This window comes from Odocoileus virginianus, chromosome 32 (assembly GCF_023699985.2).
Source record: "Odocoileus virginianus isolate 20LAN1187 ecotype Illinois chromosome 32, Ovbor_1.2, whole genome shotgun sequence".
NCBI lineage: Eukaryota > Metazoa > Chordata > Mammalia > Artiodactyla > Cervidae > Odocoileus > Odocoileus virginianus.
Window position 1 is genome coordinate 14,742,554 of NC_069705.1, and position 26,113 is coordinate 14,768,666.

At 37.6% G+C, this 26,113-nt stretch overlaps 1 long non-coding RNA gene across 1 annotated transcript; it reads right to left on the reverse strand.

Annotated features, from left to right (window-relative positions):
• Nucleotides 1–11,419: 11,419 nt before the first annotated feature.
• Nucleotides 11,420–25,903, reverse strand: LOC110148024 (uncharacterized). Its single transcript, XR_002317037.2, has 4 exons — nucleotides 25,742–25,903; nucleotides 23,584–23,986; nucleotides 22,252–22,389; nucleotides 11,420–11,649 (listed from the first exon to the last, which is right to left on the reverse strand). It is a non-coding gene; the product is annotated as an uncharacterized lncRNA (long non-coding RNA).
• Between the last annotated feature and the right edge of the window lie 210 nt (nucleotides 25,904–26,113).

Here is a 26,113-nt window from a genome sequence, read left to right on the forward strand (position 1 = left end):
TCTCACAGGATTCCCTCTAGGATATACTTCATATGACATTGGTGCCATTAGAAGGAATTATACACACAAATATGTAACTTGAACAGTACTTGATCCTGCCAGTAATTGTTTACAACTCTGCTCTTTTATTTTAAAATCTATTGAATTTGTGCTCTGTCACTTTGTTTTGCTTCTTCCTGAGAGTCTTATCAGAGAAGGCAATAGCACCCACTCCAGGACTCTTTTGCCTGGAAAATCCGATGGATGGAGGAGCCTGGTAGGCTGCAGTCCATGGGGTTGCTAGGAGTCAGACACGACTGAGCGACTTCGCTTTCACTTTTCACTTTCATGCATTGGAGAAGGAAATGGCAACCCACTCCAGTGTTCTTGCCTGGAGAATCCCAGGGACGGCGGAGCCTGGTGGGCTGCCGTCTACGGGGTCGCACAGAGTTGGACACCACTGAAGCGACTTAGCAGGAGCAACAGAGAGCCTTATGGGCAGTCAGCCAACTTGAACAAATTTGGGAATGGCATCTTGTGGCCAGAGGTTTCCGCATCATTGTTTCCCACCATATGGCCCTCCATAGTCATCAGGAGCTCTCTTACCCGAGCCTAACTTCAGTTGGCCTCTGGTTCTGCCATATTATTCACCCGCTCCTTTCCACTCCAGAGAAGCAGTTACAACATAAACCAGGTGTGCCCGCTGGAATAACTTGATTGAGAAGATTATATCTAAACAAGGATCAGCCATTAAGTTTCATCAAGCCACATTTTTGCTCTATTTCATAGAAACAGCAGGTGGATTAGACTGGTTGCTTGCTAAAGAAAAACACATTAAGAAGGTTTAAACCTCAAGCAGGCATGGGTAGAGAAGTGTCGTTGGTGATAAAAATCTAACCCATAGGACATTTCTACAGCTATCATCTAGATGATTGAGATCAACATTACTATTTTAGGTTTAACACAGAGGATTTCATGCCTCAAGGGGTGTTTTTGAATCCCCAAGCCAGTACCCAGCACCACTGAAAAATGTCTCTCTACCTTCTGTAGCTACATGGAATCTGATGAAAATATTTAGAGCATACGTCTTTGGCAATGGGTGCTTGGCTGCTGCAAATATATCAAAATGACTGTACTTGGGCAAAATGGGAGAAAGGAAGGAAAGTGACAGTTTAAAGAAGATTAAAAAACCAACCAACTTTTAGGAAGATTAAAAAAGAGAGAGTCAGGAGGATCATTTATAAAAGGAAGGATGTAAATTCTTTACAACCTGATTGGTTTTCCCTGGAATTTGCTTGGTTTAATGAAACTGTTATTCCTGAAGGGCTGAAAGCCCTTTTTTAATGTGAATAAAGCAGTACTAGGGGTTGACATATTGTTAGTCTTTGGCCTCAGGAGACTCTCTCTGAAGACCTAATTAGGTTACAAACATGTGAAATGAGTTTAGTAATCCCTGTGTGGGAGATTTCAGGGTGGCTGATTTCTGAACACTGGATGCTTAACGCTTCCCAGAGTATCCTTTGTGAACTCTTTATTATAAATCACTGCTTTTCTGCCTTTCATACAACAACTAAGTCATCATCAAAAACTCATATTCATCAGATGACCTTTTCTACAGTTAAAACATTAAAGATGTCTTGGGGTTTTCACTGACTTCCTTTATGAGAGTGTCCCTGACAAAGCTTGCATATTACCTAAGTTTGTTTTTTTTTTTAAATAATTTTTTGGCCAAATGGAAAAGTGAGTTTGATTTATAATTTTTTAAATCAATCATTCCAAGGAATTAAAAAGCATACTCTTCAGTTGAATGAAACGTGGTTTGAGCTTTAGGTACTAAAGCTTTGCTGGCTAGCAGCCTCTAACAGTGAACTGAGGACAAAGTTTTATCAACTCAGGAAAGTCAGAGGAGGCCAGTGAGACAGAAAAGAGCATGATCTTTGGGGTCACAGGAAGGCAAACCACTCAAACTTGTTGAGCTTATAACTGCACAATGGAAATAATATATACCTCGTATTGTTTCCGTAATGAATGCAATAACATAAGAGAAAGCGTTTTATCAAAGAGAAAGTATTTACAAATAGAGGATATTTTCACATATACAGAACTGGACAAATTCCTCTGTGGCCAGTACGTGTGTTCCTAGTAGTTAAATAATTCATGGAAGTATTGACTATGAGATAATAGGTTTTATTACAACTGGGTCAGTTATAGGCAGAAAGAGAGCATTAATATTGGCTACTCCAGTTAAAATACATGGTATTACCCACCAAAATACATGTCATTATTCACTAAGAAGTGAATAGTACCCACTACTGGAAGTCCCTCTAGTAAAAGGTGTGTGGTCTCATCACAGTCCAGTTGGTCAGATGATTCAGTATTAAAAGAGGGACTTCCCTGGAGGTCCAGTGGTTAAGACTCCAAGTTTCCAGTGCAGCAGGCATGGGTTCAATTCTTGGTCGGGGAACTAAGATTCCACTTGCCATACAACATGGCCTAAAATATAAGATATGTATATATGCATATACGTGGGCTTCCCTGGTGGCACAGACAGTAAAGAATCTGTGTCAAATGCCGGAGACCTGGGTTCAATACCTGGGTTAGGAAGACCCTGAAGGAGGAAATGACAATCCACTGTATCCTGGAAAAGCCCAGGATGGCGGGCTGCGTCCATGGGGTCTCAAAGAGTCAGATACGACTGAAGCCAACTTAGTGTACACAAACACATGTATACACAAAGTCACTACCTTAACTAATATAAAAAGAAGTGATTCAAAAAGAAAATAATATTATAAAAAAGAGGCAGTTGGTACCTAATATGCACTGAGGTTTTTAATCTATAATAGGTTGTGTTAATAAGAAAATTAATCAAAAATGTTTGCAGCACCAACTGTGTACAAGACACTCCACTGAACCTTGTAAATGCAAGAAGATACAGCTGCTGTATTTGAAGGAGCTTAAAGTTCCCATCTGATTGATATCTGTGCAGTGGCATTTCCTGATAATGTGTGCTGTGCTTAGTCATTCAGTCGTGTCTGACTCTGTGACCCCATAGACAGTCATCCACCAGGCCCCTCTGTCCATCTGGATTCTCACCAGGCAAGTATACTGGAGTGGGTTGCCATGCCCTCCTACAGGGGATTTTCCCAACCTGGGAATTGAACCCAGGACTCCCACATTGCAGACAGAGTCTTTACCATCTGCGCGCTACCTAGGTGGTGTTTTAAAAAGTAGTTGGGCTCAGTTTGTCAGGGAAGACTTCAAGGTAAAAATGGAATTTCAGCTGCCTCTGAAGGATGTGAAACAGGAATGAAAAGTGCATTCTAGTAAAGATGAATATAATAAAGACAAAAAAGAGTAGAAATATACAAGATGCATTTGGGAAAATACAAGAACAATTGCTAGAATAAAGGAGTATAAGAGCATAGTAGGAGATAAGGCTGGAAAAAACAGTACTGTTTAAATAAAACCAATACTTTGGCCACCTGATACGAAGAGCTGACTCATTTGAAAAGCCCTGATGCTGGGAAAGATTAGGGGCAGGAGGAGAAGGGGATGACAGAGGATGAGATGGTTGGATGGCATCACCGACTCAATGGACATGAGTTTGAGTAAACTCCGGGAGGTGGTGACAGACAGGGAGGCCTGGCATGCTGCGGTTCATGGGGTTGCAAAGAGTCGGACACGAATGAGCGACTGACCTGAACTGAACTGAAATAAAATAGTACAGTACTCTTTAATATTCTTTGAACTTGCAGCATTTAGGGGCTCGGCAGAGACAAATCTCTGAATAGAGAAAAAAAATGGGCTATGGAAACCTGCAAAGAATTGGGCATGACATTTTCAAATTAATAAAATTACTGGAAGTGTTAAAATCTATTTTTTAAATTGCTGCACTGACCCCTAAAATTAGTTCTTCCCAACAGCCACCATTTTGCAACCAGTAAATAAAGAATAAGAAAAGTACCTAAAAATAATACTGGAATAGGGTAGCCATCCCCTTCTCCCAGGGATCTTCCAGACCCAGGGATTGAACCTGGGTCTCCTGCATTATAGGCAGATTCTTTACTATCTGAACCACCAGGGAAGCCCACAATTAAGCACAGTTTGAAATAAATCAAGTAGAAACAATTAGCATAATTAGAGTCAATTGTATATATTTACATCTACAGTTCCGACATTTTCCTGTTACCAGAAAGAGGAAGTACAAATCAATTTTCCAAAGCTAACGTTATTGTTTTATGTACATTGTTCCCTGGTCTCTAAAATTTGAGTAAGATAGACAGCCCAGTTTACAAAGTTTAACATGCATGAGAATCGCCAGGAGATCCCAGTGAGAATCCATCCTCAGGGATTCTGATTCAGTAGATCTAGGGTGGGTCTGAGAATCTGGATTTGAAACAAGTTTCTAGCAGATGCTGATTCTCTGGTACAGAGGCAACCCTTAGAGACCAAAGGGTCTGAAACAAGCCTTATTACTTAGATAACACTGCTACCACAATTTTCCTTATAAGGGATACCAGAAAAGACCATTTCTCAAACAGAACTGTTCTTTGAATGACTTCCAGATATTGTTCTTTGGTGCTTGAGTCACAACTTTGGATAAACTTTTTTATGCATGCAGATTGAAAATACATTCTAAGGAGAACTTGGACTTGGCAAGCAGAAGCAGAAAGCCCTCTCTCCCAAGGCATCCTAGTAAATCCCACAATTTTCAAAACATAAAAATCGTACACTCAGCTTGGCTGCTCTTAAAACATATTGCTTAGATTTAATTGTGCTACAGGTGGCTGAGTGGTAAAGAATCTGCCTGCCAATGCAGGGGACGCGAGAGATGTATGTTCAATCCCTGGGTTGAGAAGATCCCCTGGAGAAGGAAATGGAAAGCCTCTCCAGTATTGTTGCCAGGAAAATCCCATGGACAGAGGAACCTGGCGGCTACAGTCCATGAAGTTTCAAAGAGTTGGGCATCACTGAACAACTGAACAGGCACATACACACACACAGACACACACACAGACACACACAGAGCGCTACTGCTGCTGCTGCTAAGTTGCTTCAGTCGCATCTGACTCTGTGCAACCCCATAGACAGCAGCCCACCAGGCTCTCCCACCCCTGGGATTCTCCAGGCAAGAACACTGGAGTGGGTTGCCATTTCCTTCTCCAATGCATGAAAGTGAAAAGTGAAAGTGAAGTCGCCCAGTCGTGTCCGACTCCTAGCGACCCCATGGACTGCAGCCCACCAGGCTCCTCTGTCCATGGGATTTTCCAGGCAAGAGTACTGGAGTGAGGTGCCATCGCCTTCTCCAACACACACAACTACACTCTAGGTATCTGCCAGATAGTTCAGTCTTAAACTCACCCAATACTATTTTTAAAAAGCCAAAAGAAATTATATTTGTCAAGCCTTGTCTGAAGGATACCAGTTCACACAATCCTCTCCAGGTGATTTGTACATGGAGGGCATGGATGTTGCTGTCAATTGTGGAATATATTCAGTTCAGTTCAATTCAGTTCAGTCACTCAGTCGTTTCCAACTCTTTGCGACCCCATGGACTGCAGCACTCCAGCCCTCCCTGTCCATCACCAACGCCTGGAGTTTACTCAAACTCATGCCTATTGAGTCAGTGATGCCATCCAACCATCTCATCCTCTGCCATCCCCTTCTCCTTCTGTCTTCAATCTTTCCCAGCATCAGGATCTTTTCAAATGAGTCACCTCTTCGGATCAGGTGGCCAAAGTACTGGCATTTCAGCTTCAACATCAGTCCTTCCAATAAATATTTAGGACTGATTTCCTTTAGGATGGACTGGTTGGATATCCTTCCAGTTCAGGGGACTCTCAAGAGTCTTCTCCAACACCACAGTTCAAAAGCATCAGTTCTTTGGTGCTCAGCTTTCTTTATAGTCCAACTCTCACATCCATACATGACCACTGGAAAAACCATAGTCTTGACTAGACGGACCTTTGTTGGCAAAGTAATGTCTCTGCTTTTTAATATGCAGTCTAGATTAGTCATAACTTTTCTTCCAAGGAGTAAGTGTCTTTTAATTTCATGGCTGCAGTCACCATCTACAGTGATTTTGGAGCCCAGAAAAATAAAGTCTGCCACTGTTTCCACTGTTTCTCCATCTATTTGCCATGAAGTGATCGGACTGGGTGCCATGATCTTAGTTTTCTGAATGTTGAGCTTTAAGCCAATATTTTCGCTGTCCTCTTTCAATTTCATCAAGAGGCTCTTTAGTTCTTCTTCACTTTCTGCCATAAGGGTGGTATAAAGATGTTTATTAGTAATGAGAGCTAAGAGTGAAATTTGCAAATGATTTATTTAAAACAAATAATTAGATCAGATGTAGGGTTATCCCTCCAACATCACTCTCATTAATTTGCATTCTGAAATGCTTTCTTTTTTTCCAAGTTGAGAGACAGAGCTTGGGGATTTCTGAAGCTTATCTTACATGTACCTTTAGCAGTGCATTCATCATGAAAGTATCATCTACCTAATATTAAAAAAACTGAAATCATCACATAAGTGCTCTTAAATGTGACCTAATTGGAATGACTTTTTTTTTAAGTTGTTTCAAAAGTAGTTTATTTAGGGGTTCCATTTTCATTCCTCAAGTGGTTTTTGCCATACACTGACATGAATAAGCCATGGATTTACCTGTGTTCCCCTTCCTGATCCCCCCTCCCGCCTCCCTCTCCATCCCTTCCCTCTGGGTCTTCCCAGTGCATCAGCCCTGTGCACTGGAATGACTTAGAATGCATGTTGAAAATGCATATTTCAAGGTTCCCTCTGAGCATTCTTGAGCAAGAATGTCTTGGGTAGGTAGGGTGTGGACATCTGCACATTATGAGCTATTCAATTGTTCCTAATGCCAATGAAAGTATGAGGCCACTCCTTAGTGCCCGCCTCCCCAATTCTGGGCTCCTACACAACTGCACAAGTGATATATTGCCCTACTTTGCAGGCATTTCAAGAAATAACTAGCTGATCTATCATTGCATCCACTGTAAAAATGCTGAGAAGAAGTTCTGTGTTATATTAAATCACTTACAATGATTCCCAGAAAAAAAAAAAAATCCATTTTCAGTATCAGTGATTGTTCTTTAGCTTTATTTGTGTTTAACTATCATAGTATAAACCATAGTATAAGAGAGGTGTTCTCTTTATGGAGGATTGCAAGTATTAATAATTCAGTCATGTCTGACTCTTTACCCCCACATGGACTGTAGCCTATAAGGCTCCTCTGTCCTTGGGACTCTCTAGACAAGAATACTGGAGTGAGTTGCCATTCCCTTCTTGAGTGGATCTTCTAGATGCAGGGATCAAACCCAAGTGTCCCGCATTGCAGGCCAATTCTTTACCATCTAAGCCACCAGGGAAAACGGCGCTGTTTTTGTGTCCACCTTTAGTGAAGAGGATGCTGGTGGATATTGCTGTCTGAGCTTCCTTCCTATCACTACTTCATGTGTCCCTTGACTGATGTTTTGTTTGTTGCTTTCCCTCTTTCATCTTCTACTTTCTGCCTTGTCTTTTTATTTGATGTAGCTGTTATATACCATCTTAGACATTTAGTAGAACAATGTGGTAAATAAACCTATGTGAATGTGTGTATAGTGGAATTTGGCAAATGGCATATTTTTCTCTTGAGAAACAAACAAAGGAGATCTGAAGCCTTATCTGAAAAATGTTGTCTTTTTAGGAATGTATAAGAAATCCTCATCTGGTATTAATTCAGTAACATTTAGCCCAGCTTTTCTTATAATTTACTTTTAAAACAATGTGTAAAAATGGTCGAGAATACTAGAAATTACCTGCTGAGATTCTGACCAGATCAGTGTGTGTGTGTGTCTGCTTTTGCCTTTCCCTAGATGTGTGTGTTTAGGTGCTGTGATCCTCTCCCTATATTCTGTAACTTTACTTTGGAAATTGTGAAAACAGAGTTTTAACTCAGAAAAATCTATAGCTAGAAAAACAAACTGAATGCTAAAAAGTATTTTTTTCTGGAAATATAATGTGTGTTTACACATAATCATCACAGGATCTCTGAAGTTGATCTCCCCTTTCTTAACCACCCGCTTTCTGAATAAGTACATGTGATAGTGCAAGAAAATCTTAGCTATCACGGCCAAGCTTCCAGTTGCCTTAAACAAAAGGAACTGATTTGAGAAATTGTGTTTCCAGGAATTAGTAAAGGGCCCATACTGCAGGGAATAGGCTAAGTCCTAACTGAGCCTTGATGCTTGGAGCAGAGAAAAAACAAAACTCAATGAGGGAGACCACTTTTTCTGCCAAATGTTTGAATAAGGAAGATAAGTAGAGAAGGAGATGTAAGAACAAAGGTTTTGCAGGAGAAATAGAACCACCATGGCTCATGTTCCTGAAGTGGCTTAGGGTGTGAAGACAGAATCAGTTAACAAGAGAAGTGAGTTTTAAAAACCCACTGTCCAGGAAAGTCCTGGTGGCCCAATGGTTAATACTCAGTGCTTAAAAAGCCATCGACCTGAGTTCAATCCCTGGTTGGGGAGCTAAGATCCCGCCAGTCACATGGCAAGGCCAAAAAAAAAAAAACCTTATTGTCCACTACTGTAATCTCACATGGGAGTACTTTAGGATAAGTTCTGCTAAAGGCTCTTAGTTTGAAGAAATAAGAGGGAACAGTGGTCTCTGTTTCAAACTCAGTGATCTGATCCTGAAACACTCTTGCCACACCAAGGCAGACAATTCCTAGAACCTAGAAGTCATTGTACCCCAGATCTATTTCTAATCTGAGGAACTTTCACATCTCTGTCACATTTTTGTCTGTAAAAGAGAGCAAAGTAGTCACGGGATTTAAATTTGACCTATGTGTAATCAATATATAGTTAAAAAGTAGAACAAAAAGAGTGAAATCTTTAAAAAACATCAAAGGATTACCAACAATTAGGCCAAAAAGAAATGGGGTTGATATATATGATTAGGGTTTTTACATAGTTTAGGAAGTTGGGTAATTGAAAGGGTTTGCTCAAGTTTCTGACTGTTAGTGAGGATTAAAATATCCTTTAAATTGAAATTAAATATTGATTTGGCTTAATAGTAATTGCTAAATTCCCTACCTACTTCAATTTGACTTTATACAATTTATGGTCACCATCTCTGTCTCAGATTTCCTTCTAATGAAATGAAAGTAATAATTCATGTCACGCACTTTTAAGGTTCCTCCTGAGCAGTGTAATCACATATATTTCCAGCTCAGGTACACGATTCTGTATGATTCATAAATAGAAATATTAAAATTTGGATACCCTGCTGTTAATATGCCAAGTCTGCATATTATTTACTTACATATTTATTATTTCTGCTCCTCTCCCGTCAACACACACTAGAATGGATGCATCTATCAGATGAGGGACTTTAACCATCCTGATAAACTGCTAAATCACCAGTGCCCAGAACAGTACCTGGGCATAAAAGATACTCCATAAATATCTCTTGAATAAATTAATAGGAAGCAGGCAGTTAGAGCATGTATAAATCAGATTGTACTGCTGTTGACAGTGATTGAAATCCAGGAGATAAAAAACAAGTAAAAGGTGTGTGTATATGTGTGTGTGTGTGTGAGATCAGAAAAAGCTGAGGAAGGAATAAAAGAAGGCAAGCCAATCATACCATATTACTCTATCAGGTTAAATTTATATGATCCTTCCCAAATTCTAGCATCGCTGTTTCTTGCATTCTCTTTCTTAAATTCTCTCATCCCATAGTTTATCTTCAGGGGCCTTCTCCTTTTAGACACTAAATTACAGCCTATCTCTTCTGCACAAAGACACGGCTCCAGCAAAAATGGCATCTCTCTTGCCTGGATCAGTTTTTCTCTTTTTACCAGATGATCACCATCAACATATTAATACACACCCCAAACTTTCTAAAAACCTACTCTTGGCTCCTGTTCTCTGTCCATCTGCTACCTGATTCCTCTGTTCTAATTTATAGCAAAACTGGTATTGAGTGATCTCTACCTGAAATATTTGATTTTCCCCATTTTCTCTTTTATTTAATTCAAACAGGTTTTCACCCATTCACTGAAACTACTCATGTCAAGGTCACCAGGTTGTTCAACTCAATGATCAAAATTCACTGTTGATCTAATTATACCTTCTGGAACATTTGACCCAGCTGATTATCCCCTCGTCCTTGAACATTTTCTTGTTGGCTTCCTGGACTCCATTTTTCTTGTTTTCCTCTCATCAGTTGCTCTTACCATCAGTTCGCCGGTTCCTTCTCACAGTTCTGGCCTTTGGCTTAATCCCTAAACTCTTCCTCTTCTCTACTCACAGCCCCTCCCCTGGCAACCCAATTCTGTCATGCATACTCTGATAGCTCTCTAATTAATGTCTTGAGTCTAGACCTCTCTGCTAAGCTTCTGAACTCCAAATTCATGTATCTAAATCAACAGCTCCAATAGGATATCTATTAAGTAAATTAACTTCAACATGTGCAAAAATGAAAAATGAACTCCTGGCCTTGCCCACTAGCATTTTAAAGTTCCTGCCAACTACACCCCCCTTGTGTCAATGAATTGTAATTCTTCCAGTTGCTTGGACCAAAAATCTTGCCACTGGCTTTACCTGCTCTCTTTCTCGCAACCCCACATCAAATCTGTCAGCCAATTCTCTTGCTTTTATTTTCAAAATATATCCCTAACCTGACCTTTCTGTTTTACCACTTGACCTGCTACTTCTCTGATCCAATCTACCACCATCTCTTACCTGGAATATATTGTGATGGCTTTCCAACTAGTCTTTTTGCTTCCATATTTATCTTCCTTACTATCTATTTTTATACAAAGGTGGAAAGATTATTTTAAGACTTTGAATCAACACTCATTGCTCTAGTCCAATCTTCTCAGTGATTTCTTTTGTTACTCAGGGGAGGAAAAGGTATAGTGGTCAACGACCACTGTACTCTAGCTCTTCAATTATTCCATGCTTTTTTCCCTGCCACTCAGCCCATCCATCATGCTGTTCCAGCCATCAGCCTCTCTATGTGCTTCCAACTGACCAGCTGTTCATCCACCTCATTACATCTATCTGGAACACTCTACATAGAGGTCTTCTTTCAGATGAGATGCTTCAGTGAGACCTTCCCTGACCACTATGTTTAAAATTGTCTTCATATCCTCACCTACCTCCTATTGTTCTTCCCTGCTTTATTTTTCTGCATTTACTTACCACTTTCTAATATACAATATAACTTCTATATAATCTTGTTATTGGTCTCCTCTCTCTAGAAACCAAGCAGGAAGGATGTTCTTCCTCTTTAGTCTAACTTCAGAGTCAATGTGATGCTTAGCACATAGTAAATAATATTTGTTGAATGTATGAACAAATGAATGAATAAGTGAATAAACAAATGAGTGAGTGAATAAGATGTTATTTAGAAGTTTCAACTCAGGAGCCACAATGTAAATGATGATTGATACCGAAGTGTATAGGCAGAGTATATAAAGCAAACATAAGTGTTCAGAGAATCAATAGGGAAACTCATGAACATCAAATGAGTAAAGGATGTTGGAAATGTCAGGAGTTTCACAAGAAGGATTTGGGGAGGGTGGGTGCTCTGTTACAAGTCCGGTCTTCTTAATCCAAATGGAGAAGTGGGAGGAGGGAACTGTGCTTCTGCCGTCACCTAAAGTCAAAAGAGAGGAACGTCATCAGGAGTGCTCATAGCAGTTGCTATACATCTGATAAACCTCCAAGTTTGAGAGTAGGTTGAATGAGTGTTCAGTCATGCCTGACTCTTTGTGATCCCATAATCTGTAGCCCACCAGGCTCCTTTGTCAATGGGATTCTCCAGGCAAGAATATTGGAGTGGGTTGCCGTTCCCTTCTCCAGGGGATCTTCCTGACCCAGGGATCAAACCTGGGTCTCCCATATTGCAGGCAGATTCCTTACTGTTTACAGGGAACTAATTGTTCACTGATCAATATAAAGAGAAGAGATTTTCGCTATTTATCTAAGGAATGGTCCTCTAAGAGCATCTGTATAAAGGGAGTTATCAAAAAACAAACAGGATTAGGACTTCCCTGGTGACCCCGTGGTTAAAACTCCATGCTTCTACCGCAGAAAGCACAGGTTCGTTCCCTGGTAGGGGAACTAAGCTCCTTCATGCCAAGTGTAGCGTCAAGTCTAAGGACAATGTGTTTACTGTTTCCCAAAGGAGCTTCCAAAAACCTACAAAAGCATCTAGCAGAGAGTCAAGGCTAAATACCTGACAGACATAAAGAGCTGAAGCTCCCAACCCTATCCCATGCACCTCTCTGCTTTCTCTGACTCTACACCTGCTGGTGTTCTAAGCCACAGGGAGCAAGGGGTAGAAGAAGGAGAAACGTCGTGCAGAGAAAGAGAAAGGAAAGACACAAAGACACACTCAGAGCAATGGCACAGCCCAGAGTAGAACGTAAGATCAAGGTCAGGGTTTGATTTGCCTTTGAGACCGGAAGAAACAAAGCTATCAGTTAAAGCTATTCATGACTCTGTGACCATAACAGGGACCAGAAAATTCATGGCTACTTGATCTATGTTCTTTCAGAGACTGAGGCTAGGGAAAATGAAGACACCCTCGTTTGATTTAAATATACAGTGGGAAATAAAAATAAGTTTCTCTTAATGAGTAGACATGCATTAGACTTAGTTCAACATTTATTACAGGAAGATGAGATGCAGGCAGAACATATACTTCAGTACAGGATTATCCTTGAAAATAGCAAATATTCACCTTCTAACCTTGACCTCCTAACAACCCTTGGACCCTCATAGCTCATTATCATGCTGGAAATGATGATTCTTTAAGAATACTAGAGTTCCTAGAGTTTAGAAATATCATTATTCTTTAAAGTATTTCTTTTCTCAAATCTTGTTCTTTGCTATTTATTACTTTAAGATATGAGAATAGGGAATTAACTGTGTCTATGCACTTTTTGTGAGATAATTTAAAAAGTAATTAACTGGTGATATATATAGTGGGGGGCTTCCCTGGTGGCTCAAGTGTAAAGAATCTGCCTGCCAATGCAGGATGTGCAGGTCAATCCCTGAGTTGGGAAGATGCCCCCAGAGAAAGAAATGGCAGCTCTTTCCAGTATGCTTGCCTCTGAAATCCTACTGATGGAGAAGCCTGAAGGGTTATAGTCCATGGGGTCACAAAGAATCAGACACGACTGAGCAAACACACACAGGCGCACTGACAGCATAGTTCTAGAATTCACAAGGTCATTCACAAGACTAAGTCTATATAGCAAAGACAATGCTAAGAATAAAATGGAGAACTTACAGAAGTTTGTATCAATAATTTTATAAATTATATAGTATTTGAAACAGTGTAACATTAGCACAAGGATAAACAAAGAGAGCATTGAAAAACAAATAGGAGTCCAGAGAAATGTTGCACAAATCTGGTCATCTGACTTAGAATAAAAGTGGCATGATGCAGTAGTGAGAAAGGACAGTATTTACAGTAAGTGCCGCTGTATCGATTGGTTATTTACATGTGAAAAAAACAAACCTTGATTCTTACCCTAGTCCATACATAAAATGAATTCCAGGTGAATTGCAAGCCTAAATATGAAAGGTAAAGTAACACATTTACTAGGATATAAAAAAAAAGGGATATCTTCATGTTCTTTAGGTGGGCAAAAATTTCTTAACAAAACACACAAAATGTTAACTCTGGAGCAAATTATTGTTACGTGAGGCTACATTAAAATAAAGGAATTCCACTTTACAGAAGGCATCGCTAAGAGACTAAAAAGGTGGAAAAGACCTTTATTAAGGTCTTTAGAGGCCTTAAAGAAAAATGTCTTTAGTGGGAAAAGACATTTGTAGTATCTGACAGAGGATTCATTGTCAAAATATATAAAGAACTCCTACAAATCAATACAAGAAAGACACATAACAAAATAGAAAAAGTGGCGAAAGCCTTGATCGAGCCCTTCAGAAAACATAAAAATGATTAGTTGCTGTTAAAAGATGTTATCTCATTGATGATCAAGGAAATATAAATTAAAACCAAATGAAATTCCAGTTAAGTACTTAGCAGAAAAGTTTAAAAGCAAACAAACTACCAGTAAAAAGCAGTGGGATGATATAAAACCTTGGAGCTTCAGTACTGGTAAGCGCATCATTTGGTGAATCACTTCAGAAGTTGTTTTGAAGCATCCCTAAAGTATAGCGAATGTATTGGGTTAGAAATCAGGATTGTATTTTTCAGTGGGTTGAGGAGGTGGGTGGTGATGGGCAGGGAGTACAAAGAGCTTCCCTGAATGCTGATAATGTGTTTAATCTCTTTAGCTTGGAAGTTACAGAAAGTGTTCATTTATGTGAAATCGGGTCAAGCTATATATCTACAGTTTGGAAGATTTTTTGTGTTTATTGAACTGAAGTGATATATCTATAGTTTGGAAGATTTTTTTTGTTTATATATGAATAAAATTATTTAATTTAGAATGCTTATCTTATCACAGAGCAGAAACCCAAATAGTCAATGTAATTGACAAGAGACCAGAAAGTATATGTGTTACCATACTAAAAACTTCAGCTTGGCTGGCTTACCACTTTATGTTCTATTTTTGCTTTTGTTGTGTTTCAATCAGAACAAAAATCCAGTGAGCTTTGCTTCCATGTTTAATGTTTCATCAGTTTGTCATCCTACAGAGATTGTCATAAAAATATGACTTGACCTGATATTATCTACAACTATCTGGAACATATTTTTTCCAGTACTTGAATTTAAGCTTATGGTAGATGTAAGACATAATCTCAGATTCAGTGATTTGTAACTGATATCTAGTCAATAAAAGAAAAAACATCTATGTCATGAGTAATGTTTATGTGAAACTAAGATGCTCCAAGACTTTTGGGAATCCAACTAAATTAGAAGTGTTATCAGTGATGTCATTGTTTTAGAAATTACTTACCCCTGTATTATTTTTAAAAGTTAATTATACAAAAGAATTTCAAACAATTCATGAGTTTATAAAGCAAAACATTGCATTTCTAAATGTATGTACTCCAATATTTTTATTTCTAAACTTATTTTGCCTTCATTTATTACTTAATTTTTTATAAACAGATAAATTTATTTATCAGTTGTAAATACAGTATTTAAATACTGATACTGATACAGTTGTAAATATAGTATTTGTATTAAAAAAAAAAAAAGCCTTTACAGAAAGAAAACAAACTATATCCTCACTTTGAAACTCAGTAACCTGGATATTTGGCTTCATGGTAAGGGGTGGAATGGGATGGGATCCAGGCAACTTTCAAGGTCTCAGAATTATAGAAATGTGGGCAGAATAACAGAGCTCTGCTTTGCTTATTTTTACCTAGTGACATTCTGCTAGAGTCAAGGCACTCTTGTATTACTTGTTTTGTCACTTAACAATATGACTTAATGACTTTGTCAATACAGAACTCTACCTCATTCTTGCCAACTATTGCACCAAACTCCATAGACCCACTGGTTCAGGGCTTGTGCCTTTTAAGCTTCAGTAGATAACACCAAACTGTCCTCTGAAAGTAATCCCCTCCTCACCTAAGATTATGAGAATCTCTAAGATGGTTCTCCATGATCTCTACATCCTGATACTCACACACTTCTGTAATTCTCTCCCCTTGATTAGCGCTGGATGTATTGACTCACTTTTAACAAATAGAATATTTCAGTGATGCGTGCGTGCATGCTAAGTTGATTCAGTCATGTCTGGCTCTTTGCAACGTGGGGGCTCTAGTCTGCTAGGCACCTCTGTCCGTAGAATTTCCCATGCAAGAATACCGGAGTGGATTTTCATGCTCTCCTCCAGGGATTCTTCCTGACCCAGGATCGAACCTGTGTCTCTTACGTCTTCTGCGCTGGCAGGCAGATTGATACCGCTAGGGCCACCTGGGAAACCCATTTCAGTGATAGGATGTTATAAATAGACTGTGGCTTCCATCTCTCTGTCTTTCTCCTTTTTGCACCGGGGCAATCAAGATGCTGTATTACCCCTTGGAGAAACCCATATGCCCTGGCAAGGAACTGAGACCCCCAGTCCAGTCAATCACAATGAACTGAAGGATCTAAATGTGTGAGTGAGCTTAGAATTGGACCCTTCAGTTCACTTGTTGGTTTTGAGATTAACTGTAGCCCCAGCCAAGAGTTTGCAACCTCCTGAGAGTCCTTGAGCCAGAAACAATGGGTCAAGCACCTCCCAGATCCCTAACCACAGAAAATGTGACGTAATGAGTATTTGTTGTTAAGAATTACACTTTTAGTATGATTTGTTACATAGTAAGCTTTCATTATAACACCTTGCTGAGCCTTAATTTTCATTCATCTAGTTTTCTGCTAATTTAGTGTGAATACTAGTGATATTGATGTCTATATTTGTGTGTACAAGTATGTGTATGTGTGAATTGCTTTTTCAAGTCCTTTGCTCATTTTTCTACTGGTCTGTTTGTCTTTTTTCACTTATCTGTAGAATTTCTAATGTATTTAATGATTAATGCTTTGTCAGAGATGATGCATATATTTTTTATCCTTTTAACAATATATAATTTATAATTCACGTGCAGTCAACAATACAGATTATTTACCTTGTTGCTTTTAGCTTTATATTAGAATTAGAAAATCATTGCAACTCTAATATTTTTAATATTTTCCTGCATTTTCTTCTGAAAGCTTTGGGATCTTTCATCTAGCTTTTGAACCCATCTGCAGAAAATTATGTTTTAATAAGGTTATGGAGAGAGCTAAATGAAATTCTCCAATTGGATAACCAGTTGTCAAATTATCAGTGTGAAATATTTTATTGTTTACCACCTACTTCATATGTCAATTGTTGGATAAGTTGAATTCTCATAAAAACAAACAATTCTGAATATTATATTCTGTACCATCAATTTTATCATTACTTCCTGCAATAACCAAGCTGTTTAAATTGCTTTAATGCAATAATATGTTTTGATATTTGGTAGGACTAGTCTCTAGTTGGTCTTCCTTTCAAATATTATCTTAACATTTTGCACATTTTTTTTCATAATAAGTTTAAACTCATCACAGATTTACATTTTCAGATTAACCTTAATATGAAGAATAATTGGTAGAGACATTACTTATTTCAAATACTGAATTCTTCTTAGCCAGGGACATAAGGTAACTTTCCCCTTTCTTCAGGGTGTGCTTTATGACCTTCAGTAAATTTCTAGTTTTTTAAAAATAGGTTTTACAAGTTTCTTGCCACACCTAATCATAAGTATTTAATGAGCTTTGTGGCTATTCTAAATGGGACCCATTTTTCTATTACATTTTAAATTAGTCATTACTACTGTATAAGAAAGTTATTGATTTTTTAATATTGATTTTTTTTATCTGGCTACTTTCCTGGACTCTTACTATTTCTGATGGTTTTTTTTCCCAGTAATTCTTCATGATATTTGTTTTTTGGTCAACAATCAGTTTGTTCTAGATAGATGATAGATAGATATAGATATATAGATAGATGATTGTGTATGTGTATATACACACAGAGACATATTCTTTTACTTTCATTTTATTGCATGGTCTATTATCTTCAAAAATATCAATATTAGCATAATAACTGGGATTCTTTCCTTATTTCTGACCTACTGCAGATTCTTTTTTGTATTAGTTTTCTTGGTGCTACTGTAACAAATGACCACAAACTTTGTGACCTAAATATCATATATTAATGCATGCATGTGGAATCTAGAAAAATGGTACAGATGAATCTAGTTGCAGGGCAGGAATAGAGACACAGACGTAAAGAACAGGCATGTGAACACAGTGGTGGAAGGGGAGGGTAGGACAAATCAGGAGGGTAGGATAGACACACATACACTTCCGTGTGTAAATAGCTAGCCAGTGGGAAGCTGCAGAAGAGCGAGCTCAGCTCACTACTTTATTATTATTATTATTATTTTTTAGCTCACTACTTTATGATGACCTAGATGGGTGGGATGGGGAGAGGAAGGTCCACGAGGGAGAAGGTGTATACACACATAGAGCTGACTCACTTTGTTGCATAGCAGAAACTATCACAACATTGTAAAGCAATTATATTTCAATTTCAAAAAGACAAAGGAAAAAAGTCAATAGAAATAAGAAATGCAATACACTAAAGCCCAAATGATCTATTAAAATCCTTCATTCATAAAAAAACATAAACGCATTATTTTATAGTTCTGGAGGTCCTGAACGAACCTGGCGTGCATGTTCAGTCGCTCAGTCATGTCCAACTCTTTGTGACCCCACGGACTATAGCCCACCAGGATCCTCTGTCTATGGGATTTTCCCAGGCAAAAATATGGGAAAGGATTCTCCAGGGGATCTTCCTGAGGCAGGGATCGAACTTGTGTCTCCTGCATTGCAGGCGGACTCTTTACCACTGAGCCTCCAGTGGGGTGGGGGCCACAATTAAGGTATTGGTAGAGCTGCTTCATGCTGGAAGCCCCGAGGCAGAACTTGCCCATTGCCTCCACCAGCCTCTGCAGGCTGCCTGCCTTCCCTGGCCCCACGTTCCTTCTTCACATCACTCAAACCTCTTGCTTCCATCAGCACATTGCCTTCTTCTCTCTTTAACTCCCATTACCCACATAACCCAAGATCATCTTCCCGTCTCAAGATCCTTGACTCAACTACATCCATAGAGTCACTTTAAGCATGTAAGGCAATGTATTCACAGGTGGCAGAGATGAGGACCTTTTTTTGGAGGGAGGTATGTTATTTAACCTCTCACACTTAAAATACTTTGCTCTTATTTATGATATTTTTTAAGGTTTCTGGTAGATTTTTTAAAACCATGTTTTAAAAGTTTTTTCTATAACTTACTAAGGTAGGATTTTTCCAAGTCACTAACAAATATTATAATGAATCAAGTGATTTAATCATCCATATTGAAATGTTTATTCACTTTTCTCCTTTAATTTGTTAATGCACTAATTGTATTAATGCACATGTCTCATAATCTAAAATATTTCTGTGTTCTCGGCATACACCTTTCAGGCATAATGTATTAGCAGTCTGCTAATGCATTCCTGAAATTAACTTGGTAATAGTTTATTTATGATTTTCATATCTGTATTCATGAATTTTCTTTTATGTGCTAGTTTTATTCAATTTTGACATCAGAGTTACATTACCTCTATAGAATGCTTTAAGAAAGATTCTATTCCTTTCTCTTAATCAAAAAAAAATTACAAGGAAATTATTTCTTTTTCAGAGGTGCAATTAGCCTTACTGATAAAATACTCTGATTCTGTTATTGCCATGTCATGACAGATAAGCTTTCAATACTTTTCCCATGTACTAGCAACACTTTTTATCATTCATTAGGTGAACTTTGGTAATTTTTTTCACTAGAAAAATGAATTTTTAAGGTATTTAATTTTTAACATAATCTATACCAAACTAGTCAATCAAAGGAAATCAATCCTGGATATTCACTCAGGAAGGACTAATGCTGAAGCTGAAGCTCCAATACTTGGATCACATAATGCAAAGAACCAACTCACTGGAAAAGACTCTGATGCTGGGAAAGATTGAAAGCAAAAGGAGAAGAGGGTGACAGAGGATGAGATGGTTGGATGGCATCACTGACTCAGTGAACATGAGTTTGGGCAAACTCTGGGACATAGTGAAGGACAGGGAAGTCTGGCGTGCTGCAGTCCATGGGGTCACAAAGAGTCAGACATGACTTTGCAACTGAACAATAACAAATATTTAGAATGCCATTTATTTTCTTCTTCCTACTGTTATTTGTTTGTATTTTTTTGGTGAAAATTATGTAAATTTGTCCATTTTATTGATAATTTGACAGTTGATTTTTCATTTTATGGATCACTTCCACTTTCTGTTTTCCATTTATTTTAGTTTTATCTATATTAATTCCTTTTATTTTCCCTCACTGCTTTGTCCCCCTGCTTCTCCCCTAGCTTCTTACTTTTGTATACAGAATTTATTTTAAATGTTTGTTCTATAATATATTCACTTTAATGCTCTGATTTTTCAGCTCAGTACAACTTTGGACAGATACTAAAGCTTTTGATTTGTGCTACTCTTAAAGCCTTTAGCATCAAAATAGTTGTTAATTTTTGTTTAGACTTTGTCTTTATTTCATAATTTATTTAGAAGGTCATTTTTGAGGTTTTACCTGCATATATCTTTCAATCTTTTAACTTTATGGCATTATATTCAGGGACTTTGGACTGTATTATTTTTGCTTTAGGAATTAATTGGAATTTCTCTTAAGGCATAATTCTTGACCTATTTTTACATGTCCTATTTGTTCTTGAACAAGCTACATGTTCCCCATTTCTTCAGTGCCAAGTTTCTCTTTCTTTCATCATATCTATTATATCATGCATATTAATTGCATGCATAAATTTCAGCATTAAACCTAAAACATCTATTAAAAGAAAAAAACTTTCATGCTGAATAAAAATGCACATTGTCTACAAGAAATGTTGAATTAAAAGGAAACAAGAAAGAATGGCAGAAAGAGAGATCAAGAGAGTAGAATATACAGTATATTATATACATAAGTTTAAAAAATAAATAAATAGGATTTAAAAGATTTAACTGAAAAAATATATTTCACAGTAAAGATATAAACTTTATAAATATCTGTGCATCTAGTAGTATTTAAGCACATGTCAAAATGTTGCTAATATGAGAGAATTTGGAGACCTTAACACATATTTCTTATTTCTTGAAAAAACAAAAGGTCAATAAACTGTAAAAAGAAAAAAAAAAATGTTGGGCAAACTTCAACACTTCTTCAAAACACACACACACAATTAGGAAGATAAGAAAATTTCCTTAATATGAAAAGTGCCATGTAAAGCAAAAGCTGCAGCTAACATTGTACTCACTTTTGAAAACAAGTGAATCCTTCAGGTTGGGAGTAAGGTAAGGATATTTACACTTACCACTTTTATTCAGTAGTGTTTTAAAGGTCCTACTCAGTTCAGTAAGGCAAGTTAAACAAATAAAAGCAGAGTTTGAAGGAAGGTGTAAGTAACTTAAAGAATGGTAAGACTTCCCTACATCATTCAAGCTTAAAATGATGGCACCAGTAGATGTTTATGGTGATGACATTGTTCTGTATTCTGATCGTGATGGCAGTTTTAAGAATTTACACATGTAATAAAATGGCAAAAAACCATACACAGACATTCCTGGTTTTGCTATTACACTATATTTGCATAATCATTAGAAGGAAACTTGGTAATGAGACCCCTCTGTGTTATCTTTTTAATTTCCTGTAAATCCATGATTAGTTCAAAATTTAAAAGATGATAAAAGAAAATCTAAGCCTACTTGTACTTAGTAGAATATACCTTAACCACTCTTATGACAACCCACTACCTACATTCTGTATCCCTGCTGCATCACTAAGATTCAGTTGAGGTGCTGCAGAAAAATCTGCCTTGTTTAACTGCTAAGGAAGATACATCCATATTTGTGGCTATGGAAACATCTATTGCCTATTTTCTCAATGCCTTGCTAAATAAATACAACAGAGAAAGAGAGGGGGAAAAAACTTAGGAATGAGAAAATAAAAGAAGGCAGAAAATAGAAATAGCACAACTTAACACTAGAAGCACAACACAAGGATTAGTCAAACTTTCGTGTAAATTTACTTACATTAGTTTTATTTAGTTACAAATTTCATGAATCTTCAGCAGTGTCTTGCACTAAAAGGGACTGTGAAATGGCCCTTTTTAGATATTGTAAATCCTGACACTTTTATAGATTTTCATGTCCCTGAAAACTGTAACCACATTAAAAAACACCATAATGTATCTATTGATGCAGTTCAGATCTGTGTCTGTTTTATCCCTCTTCATCTATTTATTTTCTTTACTCTCTGCCCCTTTCCCATCAAACAAACCTGGCCTTTAGCTTCTTAGTCCTTTTTGAGTCAATGGGGGTCAGAATTGAGAGTAATTAAGAAGGTTTTTTAAAATAGATATTTTTAGACACTATTTGTGAAACCACAGATATCCCCAGAACACAGGAATGAGAAATTTCTCCATTTGAGGTTGACGCCTCCCAGCTTTGAAATGCCCTGAATTCTCTGACCTCTTTCTTAGGTGGAGTTGGTCCCTTGAACACATATGAACAGAAAGACTTTTAAAAGAAAATCTAAAATTTTCTTAAAAGTGCCTGAGGATATATTTTGATATGCACAGAGAGAGTCACTATGTAATTTCTTATTTAAAAGTCTCTCACTTGATTTCTTTTTCCACTTGTAAGAAAGGCAGGAATCAGGGTGTAAGTTCAGGTCAGCTGATTCAGAGCTACAGCCTGTCTCTTGCAAGTATGATGGTAGAAGCTCACTCCGAGGCACCGCATCTCAGGAGCTGTATTCTAAAAAGATTCTCAAGAAGATTAAGGAATGACATGAAAGGCATCTAATCCCCTCCCAACGCGTGTGTTCCTCTCACAATGGCACCACCGCCAGTCTAGTTGCCCTAACAAAAACCAGGCTTTTCAATCACCAAGTTGTGCTGGTTCTATGTCTGACATATCCTTCATTACATTTCTTCTCCCAACACCATTTCCACTGGCAATCCTCTTTTGCTTACAACTCATCCTCGTTGTGATCTCCACACCTTCATTTCACTACTTCACACCAATCCAGTCTTTGCTGCAGCTAGAGTAATCCTTCTGAAATGTGGACATCATCCCCCCACTGAAAACTCCTCAAGGTTCCCCTTTGCCAAAATTACAAAGACCAAGCTCTTTTGCATATGCTTTTGCAATGTAGATATTTCCCTAAGGATGGAAAATAAGTTAAACTTCTTGTTGAAATTTTACAGGAGGAGGTAAAAATAAGGACTGTGTAGTTTCATATCATTTTAACCTCCACGAAAGGCACTGATATCATGAGGTGGGGTGTGCACACCTACGTGGATAAACCTCCAGGAAGTCCAGAAAGCAAAGGAACAGATCCTACTGTCCAACATGATTTGAAAATGGAAACTAACTCCTCTTCCAGACATCATTAGAAGTGGGATCCTCCACGTTCTACACACACATTTCTTTCATCTGAATGACTACACCACACAAACCTCAGAATAGTAATATCTTTGAGTTTTATGCCAACAGAAACCATTTTCACTCGATGGGAAGAAATCCTCCCAAATTCTCAAGCTTCATCCCATGTTCAGTTTTTGCAAAGCGCATGTTTACTACAGTCAGAAATTACATGTAAGAAGTTATGCAACTGTGAATAAGTTGATACTACACCATTCATACACTGCCTTGTTCCTGTTTAAGTAATTGGAATTCAACAAGTAGAATATTTATTCTTATCTATGCAATCACCAAAGAGTAAAAAAAGATAAAACTATGCTTAAATTTCTGCAGTACAAAATTGTTGTTTGTATGTGCAGCTCTAAACATGCTCCCAGGATTCAAGCATAAAGGACACTGCTTGGTGAGTGGCTACAGAGGTGGAAGAATTTGTTTAGGATTCTTGCACTAATATCTAAGTGGAAACTCCCCACCTGATAACTTAATTTTTCCCATTCAAAGACAGCAGTGTCCACCAAAACATACCTTACGTCCAGAGCACACGGCATCCCATTTTCCAGGACTAAGACGAGTAAAATCTTTCTGGTATTTGATGAGTAGGCAGAAGGAAACCTCTTTTTCTCCCCTTGGTCAGTAAACAAACCCAGAGAGAATAGCTTTCCAGCATGTTGAAGATTCTCTGGCAGATCATTAATCCCAGAAGAATCTCTCCAAACTTACTGATGCGTGGATTCCATTTTCAAATTTCTCATTAGTTCCTCTTTATGGATTAAATGCTGATGTTCACGAATGAATGCACACAGCTTCAGCTGATGGATGTAATTGGGTTGTAATGGATTTTAGCTGCTGTTCCTTCTGATCTAGCCAATTTGAAATGCAGTATCAATGTATTCTCCCCATCTCTCGGTAGGGAATGAGAGATTGAAACCTACAAGATGAAATTTATCAACTTTCATAAAGTCAGCTTCAACCATCATAAAACTGTTAAACTTCTCATTATCATTCTACTACAGTTATTTCTCGAACTCTGGTCTGGCAGTCAAAATATTAAAGTGTATTTGGAATAAGTAGAGTTGATCCTCCAATATTTTGCGTGTCCTCAACATTGATTTAGGTGCTGTAAATATTACCAAGTGGAGATGACATTAACACGGCAGAATTTAACACCAGAAACATAAAATGACAAGGAAAGATTTAAAGGTTGCAAAACCTTCTGCAATTTTATATTTTAAAACATGATTTGCAGCTACAGTAGGTTCAATAACAAAGATTACATGTCTCCAAGTCTCAAAATTTGCTACCAAACTGTTCTTCTGGATTCCTGTGTCTCAGCGCTGGAACATCTAGTGATGAATGAGAGACACAGATGGGGGAGAACTTAAGTTGTTAGCTGTCTGAGTCCCTTAATTTTCTACATTGCTGTGTGTGTGTGTGTGTGTGTGTGTGTGTGTGTGTGTGTGTGTGTGTGTTTCAAGTCCCAACCAGTATTTTCCTGTAGTTATATATCCATGAGCTCTGTTAACAGTGAGGTCAAAATTCCACTGAGCTCAGACTGAAATTTCCTCTTATCACCAACACTGTAAAATGGAAAATAGAGTGAAATAGCTCTTCTATTAAGCAATGTCAGTGAAGACTATTATGGGAAAACAATCCTTTATTCCTCTCTTCTTTAAAAGTTCCTTTTAAATTAATGCAGAAATTCAAGGTTCTCATACAAATCTAAAGTTTATTTAAATAATGCAAAGCACACGGTAAAACACAACTAGGCGTTTACGCACCACCTCTATTTTATTCTACAGAGAAAACTTATCACTGGTAAAACCAGAGGACATAGACTAGATGGAGAGAGAGGGAAAAAATATTACCTAGTTATTATGTGTCTCTACATTGAAATGACACTTTGTACTGTCCATCTTAGAAAACTACAAAAATGTACTATTCTTTGGGTTCATAAAACTTAGCCAGATAAAGCAACATACCTGGGAGGAACTAGAAACCATTAATGACTTATTTGCTTTTCATAAATAATAATGCACATACATTTCACTTAGCATCCTCAAAACACTTGACAAACATTAAGTAATTAATTAATTAAAGAGAAGACCATGATGAGTTTAATTGGAATCTCCCCAAGGACACTCAATACTTCTTGATTCAAACAGGTTTTGAAATAACAAGAATAACCTTTCTTGTGATATTTGACTGCCAGTTTGAGCCCGGAAAGTACCTGAGTGCATGACAATTAGATGTTTTTAAAAAGGTCAATTGGATTTTGTGTAACCTCTAAAATAAGAGGTTACGTTTTTTCTGATTGTTCTCTCTCTTCCTTTCCCTCCTTAAACACACACACATACACATATACACACAAGTGACTTAATCTGACAAATAAAATCCTCCCTCCCACTCAAAAGACCATATCCAAAACCAAATTTATGACTATGATGTTATATTAAAATACAACCAAAACTACATAGAAAAGGCATCATTCTAAAGAAAAAAATGGATTCACTCCTGTAAATTAATATTAAAATCAGCCATTCTCCATGAAGACAATCCTTTCCTTTTCTCTCCATAGCAGAAAAGTGAACTCAGCTCAGTAATCTGTTTTTCTGCAAAGGAGAGACCTTCTTATTGATAAAAAGTAGAATTTAATCTCTTAATCATTCATTGTTTTCATTTGTACCTGAGTTAAAGGTTTCAAATGGAATCATCTTTCTTATGGAGCAGAATCTCATTTCAAACATGATAAAATCTCAGAGAAAAGATGATATATGAATTTTCATAGCCATTCCATCAACTTTAAGTTACTGAACTGCCTTAGTGTCATGGAAACTGAAGCAGTGGAACAACGAAGGTGAATCCAGCAACACCACCTTCTCTTCATTCTAGAACATCTCCTTTTATCAACAAAAAACTTTCAAAGAGGGTAAAGTAGGTCTATGATGCATGTAACAAGTATTCTTCAGTCCAATTGTCATTAGAACAAGACTTGCAATTGCCTTTGTAGGCAGTATTTGTACTACTCAAAAAAATCCGATTCAATGCTAAATATTCA